Consider the following 6,848-nt stretch of genomic DNA (forward strand, 5'->3'; position numbering starts at 1 on the left):
GCTGACCAAGTGACAGCTGCGGCAAGAGCTAGTACTTGTGCATACAACACCGTCGCTTCCAAGTTTGTTACAAACTATCGGGTTGATAAAATTAAAGAAGGGAGTCCCAGGAGTTGTAGCATTATTGCTACAATACTGGAGCCCACCATCTTTTTGGCGCCGTTTCCGGGGAAGCGTCAGAGTATTGGTGATTGTTGCTTTTCTTCTATTTTCCTACTCTCGCCTTCTGCTAAGTAGTTTATTTCATTTCCATTCTGCAATTTCCTTTCCGCAAAAGTAGCATAGACATTTCCTGCTTTCCTAGATTAGCATTTCAATTCCGCAATTTCATTTCTGCAAGCGTAGATTAGCATTTCAATTCCGCAAGTGTAGCCTAGCATTTCATTCCTGCGATTTCATTTGAGCAAAATAGATTAGTTCTTTCATGCTTTCATTTCAATTCCGCATTTCCATTTCAGCAAGATAGTTAGTTGCAGTTCAATCTATTTTAGTTTTGCAGGTACCAGAAAAAAGAACAAAAGCAATCAAAAGTCTTTCCATTTCATGCCTCGTAGAAATCGAGATAAAACAGGCAAATTCTTACCCAACACCCCCACCACGTCACTGAGTCACCCTTCTCTCTTCTTTGGTGATAGTGATCCAGAAGAACCTATAGGCGAGCCTCTTGAGATATACGAAGATCCTATAACAGAAGAAGAGTTAGAGAACACTCCATCTGAAGCCATGGCTGACAATAGAAGAGAATATGAGAGAACAGAAGGTGCCTTTCCCATCCGAGAGACCAATGGAGACATGAAAATGAAAAACATAAGCCCCTCCGCTTTACCTCACTTCCATGGACTGACTACTGAAGACCCTGATACCTTCCTGTTTGAGTTTGTCGTCCTTTGTCAAACCTATGACTATACCGAAGATGAGCAAAAACTGAAACTCTTCCCCTCTACCCTTAAGGATGCAGCATTACGCTGGTTCATGGGCTTACCTGGGAACAGTATCACCACTTGGGCTCAGATGCAGCAAGCTTTCAATACTAAATACTGGGACTACTGTAGGTCCAAGGAAGCCAAGGGAGAAATCTTTCGGATGACCATGGGGAATGATGAGTCTTTAGAAGATTACGAGGAAAGGTTCCAACTTAGCTATAAACGGGCCAGGTGCACACTTGACCCTGAATCTCTCAAGTTGGTCCTGCTCCGAGGAGTCCCTGAAGACCTTCTAGATACCCTTCACATGCTAGCTGGAGGAGATATTTACCAACTACCTTATGAGGATATAAAGACTGTGTTTAGGAACCACTCTAGGGCAGCCCGGAAAAGAGGTAGAGGAAACCCCCTCTCAGCTAGTACTCCTTTCTCCAAACATGAGTTTGCAAATCAATTAGAGGACCTCAAGAGTGAGGTGAGACAGACCATTTCCATGCAACTTGATACATTCTGAATCCAGCAGAAGAAAGAGGAAGCTGAGAGGGCTTTGGCTATCTTCTACCCTAGGTGTACAAGGAAGCACCCTAAGAACGAGTGCCCATTACATTCGGTAGAGGTATGTTTCGTTTGTGAGGAGGACCACCCCACAAACCAATGCCCAACCTTACCTGGGCTTAAAGCCATGTACCAAGGAACGGAGGCGCCCACTGAACCTCTCTATTTCCTCAACCAAAGGAGGCCACATGGACCGAGACCTTACCAGCAGGGGATGCAAGGGACATCCCAAGCTTATTATAGCCCCAACCAATCTGCTCCTATGCCTTCCTAGGGTCCCCCTGCTCATCCTTCCTGGTCTGTACCTCCCCCATGGTCTTACCCACCTCAGTACCATACTCAGCCCACTACTCATTCGTTTCACTCACATGCCCAGCCACAGCCTTAGTGGAATGCACCTCAACCGGGGTGGAGGCCCCAGTACAATACTCCTCCCGCCATTTTGCCTCCACCACCAGCTCAACCACAACCATTACCTCCTGCTCCTCCAAGACAACCCCAAATTCCTGCTCAACCGAACCCGAATCCCAACAACCGACAGGTCCAGCAGGTATATACTGGGGAAACAACATGCCCTACCTATGCTGTGGAGATCCAAGAGATCAACCTGTGATCTGGGAAGACTTTTCCAGATCGCCAACCTCCTCCCCCAGAGGACGAGGAAGATAAACAGGAAAGTGAACCAAAAGCCATTCCACCCTTTCCTGAGAGACTAACAACAACCACACAACCCAACCCAGAGGAGGATGAGCTTCTGGGAGAACTCAAACAGTTGTGTGTGAGAATACCACTTCTCCAAGCCATCAAAGATGTACCGATCTACAACAAACTAGTTAAGGAAAAGTGTTTCAGACACCCAGGCAGGCGAAAAAGAGAAGCCTAAACCATCAACGTCATAGGACAACTGTCTGATCTTATGTTGGGGCAAGTAATCTGCCCAAAGTATTTGGATCCTGGGAGTCCTGTAGTTGATGTCCACATCAATGGCACCATCATACCCCACACATTGATTGATCTAGGGGCTGCCATTAATGTGATGACCAGAGATACCATGCTCAAACTCAACCTTCAGGGTTCCTTGAGAAAGACCTCGACAGTCCTGCAACTAGCAGATCGCCCCACCGTGACTCCCGAAGGGATTGTAGAGGATGTCTTGGTCTCTGTTGACTCTTGGGAGTACCCTGCAGACTTCTTGGTTCTTCAACCAAAGGCAAAGCTTACTGGATACCCCCTTATTTTGGGAAGGCCTTGGTTAGCCACTGCGGATGCTTACATAAGCTGTCGTGCAGGAAACATGACCATCAAAAATGGTCCTATGTCCAAGCAGCTAGTCCTATATCCTCCTGCCCAACCTCTATTAGAGCATGACTTACCACTTTGGTTGGAAGAAGGGGAAGAGGATGAGGTGTACTCTGCACCCTTGTGCACCTTAGAAACCACCAGGGGAGGTCCTCAAACCGAGGATGATTTGATTGAGACCTTGATTCAGAATCCACCTCCCAGTGCATTGTCCTTAGAGAAATTGGTGAAGGATACCCAAGCCAGCACCTTAGTGGACCTTTGTGTGACCAATCCAACCACTCCCAGAGTCAAAAATGTGGAGTTTGGCCCCGAGAGAACGTTAAAGATCAGCTCCTCCCTATCTCCTTCCCAGGAAAAGGAGCTGTGTAGTCTGTTGGCCAGTCATCTAGATGCTTTTGCTTGGAGCTATAAGGAGATGAAAGGAGTCCATCCTTCGGTCTGTACCCATCACATCTACATCAAAGAAGATTGTAAACCGGTCAGGCAACCCCAAAGGAGAATGAATCCAGCCCTTAAGGACATCGTCAAGGAAGAATTGCAAAAACTGTTGGATGCAGGATTCATTTACCCCATCTCGGATAGCGAGTGGGTGTCCCCTCTGGTGTTGGTTCCCAAGAAAAACGGGAAGTGGAGAATCTGTGTGGACTACCGAGAACTGAACAAAGCCACCAAGAAAGACCACTTTCCTCTACCCTTCATAGATCAAGTGTTGGATGGACTGGCGGGAAAGAAGTTTTTCTCTTTCCTAGATGGGTTTAGTGGGTATAATCAAATCCAAATCAGCCCGGAAGACCAAGATAAGACCACCTTCACTTGTCCTTGGGGTACCTTTGCTTACCGAGTTCTTCCCTTTGGACTATGCAACGCTCCTACCACCTTCCAGAGAGCCATCTTGAGCATCTTTTCTGAGCTGGTCCATGACTCGGTGGAAATCTATATGGATGACTTCACTCCTTATGGGTCCAACTTCCTGGAAGCATTGTCCAATCTGGGAAAAGTCCTAACCAAGTGCATTGAGATGAACCTATCCCTTAGTCCTGAAAAATGTGAGTTCTTGATGACTGAAGGAACCGTGCTAGGACATACCATTTCTCGCCAAGGGTTACAGGTGGATCCTAACAAAATCGCTCTCATCAAAAAGGTTCCACCTCCTCAGAAGGTAAGAGATGTTCAAAGTTTCTTAGGTTTAGCAGGGTATTATAGGAGATTCATTAAAGACTTCAGTAAGCTAGCCTCGCCATTGTTTGGCCTCTTGGAAAAAGATGTTGAGTTTAAATGGACTGACGATTGTCAGAAGGCTCTGAATGAATTAAAGGATAAGTTGGTGTCTGCCCCAATCTTGAGAGGTCCAAATTGGGCCCTACCTTTCCACATCCACACTGATGCCTCGAACAAAGCCATAGGGGCAGCCTTAGGACAAGTTGAACAAAAACTTCCATACGCCATATACTTTGTCAGCAAAAACGTATCCAAGGCAGAACTGAATTATACTGTAACTGAGAAAGAATTCTTGGCCATGGTCCATGCACTGAACAAGTTCCGACATTATATCACTGGCTATCAAACATTTGTACATACTGATCATGCTGCAATTAGATATTTAATGAATAAACCAGATGTGAATGCTCGTATTATTAGATGGTCACTTTTGCTGCAGCAGTTTGATTTGACTATCATTGACAAACCAGGTGAAGAAAATGTTGTTGCTGACTTCTTGTCTAGATTGGATTTACCTGTTGGAAATAATACTGAGAGGGGGGGGGGTGAATCAGTATTATCACATTAATAAAACTTTTTCATTTCCATAATCAGATTCATATATGCTACTTCCACAGCTTCTTATGATTCAATTAGTTGAGTGTATTAGAACATTATCAATCATATTAACAGTAAACTGGTGCAGTAAAATAGAACAGATCATCACACATAAGTCACACACATGAACACCATGATATAAGGTGGAAACCCAATGTGGGAGAAAACCACCTGCTGCAAGTCATCTCAATCTTCTTCTTAATAAGAAAATCCTTTTACAATATTTGTACTGGTGCAGTCTTATACCAGTACGGGAGCTACAACCCCCTTTGCTCTTGTACTAGCCGATCCATTTACTAGTACGCAGGCTGCTACCTGCTACAATGCTCCAAAGATTTCCCTTAGCTCTTGTACTAGCTTAGATACTAGTATGTAGGTGCTGACCTACAATCTTCTCTCCTCCAGGTACCACGTTTCATCAATTTTCAGACTGGATACACTGAAGTACAACATCATAATCTGAAAGGTCACGTTTCATCCAATTCTCATATTGAAGCACATAAACAATCTTCTGAATTACCCAAGCACTAGATCAATACATATACAAGTGAGTCATCAACCAGATCTAGTCCAACAGATCACATAAAGATGGGTCATTAAGAACCTGATCCATTCATCCATCAAGGTGCAAACATTTAATCATTCACTTCTCAGACTGTCGTTATCAGAACATAATACCAGACATCACTTAACAACCCAGAATACTTCAGTAAACAACAGAAGCAGCTAAGACATATTCTAAGAAATGTACGCAGCTTCTCCAACGAAAACCTGCGGGTATCCGCCCCTGCACCAACTACCGACCCGCGGGTATCCGCAGCTAACAATCTGATTTTCTGCGGGCATACGCACTGTACCTTCTGTCTTTCTGCGTACCTCCGTGCAGATACGCACTTGTATATTCTATCGCGCCGCGTACTCCTAGGGCGCCTCCGCACCTGCGTCTTCTGTTGCGCCGCGTATCTCTCCTGTGCCTCCGCAACTGCGCCTTACGTCACGCCGCGTACCTCCGCACCCGTACCTTCGCTGCGCTGCGTGCGTCCGCACTGCGCCTATGGATCGCCTGCGTTCCTTACGCACATTCACCGTGTTGCGCCTGCGGTCCTGAGGTTATAGGTGTTTTTCAGACTTCAAGCATACCCCAGTCTATCAGATCTACAGATCTGATCTTGCGCCAAGTTGATCTTGACCCATCAGCAGATTCGCCTTGTAGATCTAGATATTATTCACCAAGAGATCATAGTATTTCAGATCTATCTCTCATAAGATATTCAACCCAAAAGCATACACTAGCCAAATGATTTCCTTCCTCTTTTATAGCCTTAGGCCTTTCACAATACCACGGGCCAAAACCATAATAACACAATACCGACGGGCTAAATACCAAGGGTTAAACATAAGAAACCCCACGTGTGCTTTTCTCTGCATGAAAGTGTGTGCACTTGGGTCCGCACCTTTTACATGGTGTACCTGCGGGTATGTACGCACTTTATCTATGATATTCCTGCGGGTCCGCGCCTTTTGTACTGTGTACCTGCGTACTTCTTATTTTCTTCATTATTGTGAGCTAATCATCAATCTCTGCTACTGACTGGTTGTACTGTGATCCATCACCTGTATGAGTTGCCATCAAGGACAACACTTTAGCCATAATGCCAACATTACCTGGAGGTGAGGATGGAACAGTGGATGACCAGATGTCAGATGAACATCTGTTTTCTATCTCAGTACTCTCTCCATGGTTTCTAATATAGCAAACTACCTTGTCTCAGCACAGTTCCCTCCGCACCTATCCTCAAGAGAGAAGAGCAAAATCGTAAGGAAGAGTGCCTCATTCACTTGGATCGGAGGCAACCTGTTCAAGCTTGGCCCCGATCAGATCTTAAGGCGTTGTGTAAGGGAGGAGGAAGTCTTTGATATCCTCCTAACTTGTCATGACGGGCCTTGTGGAGGACATTTTGCAGCCAAAAGAACTGCCTTCAAAATCCTACAGGCAGGCTACTATTGGCCCACGCTTCATCAAGATGTCAGAAGATATATCAGCCAATGTGATCGCTGCCAAAGGATGGGGAAACCGACTCCAAGGGACGAAATGCCTCTCCAACCTCAAGTGACTCTTGAGCCATTTGAGAAGTGGGGTATGGATTTTGTGGGTCCAATCAATCCTCCTTCAAGGCAAAGGTCTTACATCATTGTGTGCACAGACTACCTGACAAAGTGGGCAGAAACCAAGGCAATCAAAGCAGCGACAGA

The sequence above is a fragment of the Pinus tabuliformis genome, chromosome 1_2, assembly GCF_031772625.1.
Source record: "Pinus tabuliformis cultivar Carrire ecotype Pingquan chromosome 1_2, CPIR1, whole genome shotgun sequence".
NCBI lineage: Eukaryota > Viridiplantae > Streptophyta > Pinopsida > Pinales > Pinaceae > Pinus > Pinus tabuliformis.